The sequence below is a fragment of the Somniosus microcephalus genome, chromosome 23 (assembly GCF_052327205.1).
Source record: "Somniosus microcephalus isolate GS21.2 chromosome 23, FLI_Smic_1.0, whole genome shotgun sequence".
Lineage (NCBI taxonomy): Eukaryota > Metazoa > Chordata > Chondrichthyes > Squaliformes > Somniosidae > Somniosus > Somniosus microcephalus.
In genome coordinates, this window is record NC_141009.1 from 54,925,013 (window position 1) to 54,931,345 (window position 6,333).

The following is a 6,333-nucleotide window of genomic DNA, read 5'->3' on the forward strand; positions in this document are numbered from 1 at the left end:
TGATTGACAACTGGGTTCTGGCCAATCACAACGACGCTTTCGCCCCGCCCCGCTCGCTGACTGTGATGACTGATTGACAACTGGGTTCTGGCCAATCAGAACGACGCTCCCGCTGACTGTGATGACTGATTGACAGCTGGGTTCTGGCCAATCACAACGACGCTCTCGCCCCGCCCCGCTCGCTGACAGTGATGATGATGACAGTGGGAGCGGCGCGCGTGCTGTGCCACGTGACTGCGCCTTTCGCCCGCCGCTTGTCCGCCCGGGGCCGCAGTGCCGATGGAATCGCGCCTGACTTCACAGCACACAGCTACTGAGGGGGAATGATTGGGCTTTATTTTAAACAAAAAAGGTCTCTTTTTTTAGAAATTTCTCAGCATAGCGCTTCAAAAACTCAAGATTGAGGTGGAGTGGGGAACCAGCCTCAATATAGCAAATCATCCATTCTCTCTCAACAGAAGCAGCAGTTTTATGACCTGCAAACTCATTTAAAAAAAACACTCCTTCAGTGGGGCAGCCCTCGGACTGAACAAGCCAGTATCATCCACCGCATAGGTTGGGATTGGCCAGGGGTTACATAGAAGATAGGAGCAGGAGTAGGCCATTCGGCCCCTCGAGCCTGCTCCGCCATTCAATGAGATCATGGCTGATCATCCAAATTCAGTACCCTGTCCCTGCTTTCTCCCCATACCCCTTGACCCCTTTAGCCTTAAGAAATATATCTAACTCCTTCTTAGAAATATTTAATGAATTGACCTCAACTGCCTTCTGTGGTAGAGAATTCCACAGGTTCACCACTAGGTGAAGAAATTCCTCATCTCTGTCCTAAATGCCTTATCCTTAGACTGTGACCCCTGGTTCTGGACTCCCTGACTATCGGGAACATCCTTCCTGCATCCAGTCTGTCCAGTCCTGTTATAATTTTATAAGTTTCAATGAGATCCCCTCTCATTCTTCTAAACTCCAGCGAATATCAGCCCAATCAACCCAATCTCTCCTCATACGTCATTCCTGCCATCCCAGGTATCAGCCTGGTGAATCATTGCTGCACTCCTTCCATGGCAAGAACATCCTTCCTCAGATAAGGCAACCAAAACTGCACACAATACTCAACAGAACAAACTTGAATTCAACCCCATCTGTGGATGCTATGTTGCATAGCATTACATATTTACAGCACAGAAACATAAGCCCAACAGGTCCATGCCGGTGTTTATGCTCCACACAAGCCTCCTCCCACCCTTCTTCATCTCACCCTATCTGCACATCCTTCTATTCCTTTCGCCCTCATGTTCTTATCTAGCTTCTCCTTAAAGGCATGTGTGCTAGTTGCCTCAACTACTCTTTGTGGTAGTGAGTTCCACATTCTAACCACTCTGGATAAAGAAGTTTCTCCTGAATTCCCTTTTGGATTTATTAGTGACTATCTTATATTTATGGCCCCTAGTTCTGGTTTCCCCCACAAGTGGAAACATCTTCTCTACGTCTACCCTATCAAACCCTTTCATAGTCTTAAAGACCTCTATCAGGTCACTCCTTAGTCTTCTCTGTTCTGGAGAAAAGAGCCCCAGCCCGTTCAATCGTTCCTGACAGGTATAACCTCTTAGTTCCGGTATCATTCTAGTAAATCTTTTTTGCACTTTCTTCAATGCCTCTATGTCCTTTTTATAATATGGAGACCAGAACTGTTCACAGTGTGCTCTAACCAAAGTTCTATACAAGCTTAATGTAACTTCTCTGCTTTTCAATTCTATCCCTCTAGAAATGAACCCCAGTGCTTTGCCTTTTTATGGCCTTATTAATCTGTTGCTACTTTTAGTGATGTGTGTATCTGTACCCCCAGATCCCTCTATTCCTCTACCCCATTTAGACACTTATTTTCCAAGGAGTATGCCCTTTTTATTCCTACCAAAATGTACCACCTCACACTTACCTATATTGAAGTTCATTTTCCAATTACACGCCCATTCTGCAAATTTATTAATGTCTTCTTGTATTTAGTTGCAGTCCTCCTCTGTATTAACTAGACCCCCCAATTTGGTGTCAGCTGCAAATTTTGAAATTCTTCTGATTCCCAAGTCCAAATCGTTTATGTAAATGGTGAACAACAGTTGTTCCAGCACTGATCCTTGTGGAAAACCATTTCCCACCTTTTGCCAGTCTGAGTAACTAATTTAACCCCTACTCTCTATTTTCTGTTTTGTAGCCAGCTCGCTATCCATATGTGAGATGAATTTGAGGCGGTCAATAGCCCACGGCACAGGTGCATAGCACAAGCATCCCTTCACTCACCAAGATTAGGAACTCATCCCCCAGAGAATTACAGCCACAAACCTGCACTCTACTCTTCATCTGTCCACAAGCAGAACATTCTGAAGGAGGAGGGTGAACAGCTAGAGGTCATGGTCCATATCGGTACCAACGACATAGATAGAAAGAGGGATGAGGTCCTGCAGGCAGATTTCAGGGAGCTAGGAAAGAGATTAAAAAGCAGGACCTCAAAGGTAGTAATCTCTGAATTACTCCCGGTGCCACGCACTGGTGAGTATAGAAAAAGGAGGATAGAGCAGATGAATGCGTGGCTGGAGAGATGGTGCAGGAGGGAGGGCTTTAGATTCCTGGGGCATTGGGACTGGTTCTGGGGGAGGTGGGACCTGTACAGGCCAGACGGGTTGCACCTCAACACGGCCGGAACCAATATCCTCACGGGGAGGTTTGCTAGTGCTGTTGGGGAGGGTTTAAACTAATTTGGCAGGGGGATGGGCACCAGGGTGTAACATTAGAAAGGAGAAATAAAGTGCTCAAAAGATTGGGAGAGGCAGAGAGCACTAAAGTAATAAATAGTAAGGTATTAGGTGGGGTCAAACTAAGAGAGAATACAGGATGGTCTAAGATGGGTTTACAGTGTATGTATGTGAACGCACAAAGCATAGTAAACAAGGTAAGTAAACTGCAGGCACAAATAGCCACATGGGAATATGATGTCGTGGCAATAACTGAGACCTAGCTCAAAAAAGGGCAGGATTAGGTATTAAATATTCCTGGTTATAACGTGTTCAAGAAAGATAGGGAAGGAAAGATAGGAGGTGGTGTGGCAGTATTGGTCAAGGCGAATGCTACAGTGCTGGAGAGGGAGGATATCCTGGAGGGGTCAAGGACAGAATCGATATGGCTAGAGTTAAGAAATAATAGAGGTGCCATTACACTACTAGATGTATTCTATAGACCACCAAATAGTGGGAAAGATATGGAGGAGCAAATTTGCAGAGAAATCACAGAGAGGTGCAAGAACTATAGAGCAGTAATAATGGGGGACTTCAACTATCCTAATATAGACTAGGTTCATAATAGTGTTAAGGGCAGTGAAGGGGAAGAATTTCTGAAGTGTGTTCAGGAGAACTTTCTTGATCAGTATGTTTCCAGCCCGAAGAGGGAGGAGACATTGCTGGATCTGGTTCTGGGGAATGAGGTAGGTCAAGTGGAGCAAGTATCAGTAGGTGAACATTTAGGGAACAGCGGTCATAGTATCATAAGGTTTAGATTAGCTATGGAAAAGGACAGGGGGCAATCTAGAGTAAAAATGTTTCAGTGGGACGAGAACGGATCTGGCCTGGATAAACTGAAATCAAAGATTAGCAGGCAAAACTGTAATGGAACAATGGGCTGCCTTTAAAGAGGAAATAGTTCAGATACAGTTGAGGTACATTCTCACTAGGGGGATGACGAAAGAGATAGAGAATATGATGAAGCAGAAAAAGAGCGCATATGACAGATGTCAGGTTGCAAATACATCTGAGAATCAGGCTATATAGAGAAAGGTCAGAGGAGAAGTGAAAAATAAAATAAGAGGGGCAAAGAAAGGTTACGAGAATATAATGGCAGCCAACATAAAAGGTAATCCAAAAGTCTTCTATAGTCATATAAATAGTAAAAGGGTAGTAAGAGGAGGGGTGGGGCTGATTAGGGACCAAAAAGGAGACATATGCATGGAGGCAGAGGGTATGGCTGAGGTACTAAATGAGTACTTTGCACCTGTCTGCACCAAGGAAGAGGATGCTGCCATAGACATAGTAAAGGAGGAGGTAGTGGAGATGCATGATAGGATAAAAATTGATAAAGAGGAGGTATTAGAAAGGCTGGCTGTACTTAATAGATAAATCACCAGGAGCGGATGGGATGCATCCTAGGATGTGGAGGTAATTGAGTGCGGAAATCGTGGAGGTACTGGCATAATATTCCAATCCTCCTTAGATATGGGGTGGTGCCAGAGGACTGGAGAATTGCAAATGTTACACCATTGTTCAAAAAAGGGTGTAAAGATACACCCAGCAACGACAGGCCAGTCAGTTAGACCTCGGTAGTGGGGAAGCTTTTAGAAACAGTAATCAGGGACAAAATTAACAGTCACTTGGACAAGTGTGGATTTGTTAAAGGCAAATCGTGTTTAACTAACTTGATTGAGTTCTTTGATAAGGTAACAGAGAGGGTTGATGAGGGTAATGCAGTTGATGTAGTGTACATGGATTTATAAAAGGCGTTTGACAAAATGCCACATAATAGGCTTGCCAGCAAAGTTGAAGCCCATGAAATAAAAGGGACAGTGGCAGCATGGATACGGAATTGGCTAAGTGACAGGAAACAGAGAGTAGTGGTGAACAGTTGTTTTTTGGATTGGAAGAAGGTATACAGTGGTGTTCCCCAGGAGTCGGTTCTAGGACCACTGCTTTTCTTGATATATATTAATGACTTGGACGTGGGTGTACAGGGCACAATTTCAAAATCTGCAGATGACACAAAACTTGGAAGTATAGTGAACAGTGAGGAGGAGAGTGATAGACTTCAGGAAGACAGACAGGCTGGTGAAATGGGTGGACATGTGGCAGATGAAATTTAACACAGAAAAGTGTGAAGTGATACATTTTGGTAGAAAGAATGAGGAGAGGACATATAAACTAAATGGTACAATCCTGAAGGGGGTGCACGAACTGAGAGACCTGGGTGTATTTGTGCACAAATCGTTGAAGGTGGCAGGGCATGTTTAGAAAGCAGTTAAAAAGGCTTACAGGAACCTGGCTTCATAAATAGAGGCATAGAGTACAAAAGTGTGGAAATTATGATGAACCTTTATAAAACACTGGTTTGGCCCCAACTGGAATACTGTGTCCAAATCTGGGCACCGCACTTTAGGAAGGATGTGAAGGCCTTAGAGAGGGTGCAGAAAAGATTTACGAGAATGATTCCAGGAATGAGGGACTTCAGTTACGTGGATAGACTGGAGAAGCTGGGGTTGTTCTTCCTGGAGCAGCGAAGATCGAGAGGAGATTTGTTAGAGGTGTTCAAAATCATGAGGGGTCTGGACAGAGTAGATAGAGAGAAACTGTTCCCAGTGGCAGAAGGGTCGAGAAGCAGAGGACACAGATTTAAGGTGATTGGCCAAAGATCCAAAGGTGACGTAAGAAAAAAAAATGTTACGCAGCGAGTGGTTAAGATCTGGAATGCAATGCCTGAAAGGGTGGTGCAGGCAAACTCAATTACGGCTTTCAAAAGGGAGTTGGCTAAGTATCTGAAGGAAAGAAATTTGCAGGGCTACGGGGAAAGGAATTAGCTGAAGTGCTCTTGCAGAGTGCCGGCACGGGCTCGACGGGCCGAATGGCCTTCTGTGCTGTAACCATTCTATGATTCTATGAAGCAGTGTCCACTCAGATGGAGGGCATCTGTTTCATCAATTGGGGTGATGAAAAACTACCTGCCTTTCACATCATCAAAGACATCCCAAAGCATTTCACAATGAATTACTTTTGTAGTGTAATCATTGTAATGTAGGCAAACTTGACAGCCAATTTCTGCACAGTGAGGTCCCACAAACAGCAACAGGATAAATGACCAGTTAATATTTGTTTATGGTATTAGTCGAGATAAATGTTGGTCAGGGCACCAGAACTCCCTGTACTTCAAATAGTGCCATGGGGATCTCTTACATCCACCTGAATAGGCAGGTAGGGTCTCAGTTTAATGTTTCATGCAAAAGACAGCACCTCCGACAGCACAGTATTCCCTCAGTACTGAAGCATCAGCTGAGATTATGTGCTCAAGTCCTGGCTTGATCTTCTGACTTAAGAGTATTAGCTGGTACTTAACAGTATATACCACATTTCACCTGAACATTTATTTATATATACACACACACATCAGAACCCCATTGTTTCAAATGTTTCTGTTGACTTTTTGGAGCTACCTTTAAACTGTAACAATAGCATCAACTGGATTGTTAGCTTCAGTTGGTGAGTAGGGCTTTTGGTGTTGGGGAGCTGAATCATTAGTGCGGCCTTTAAC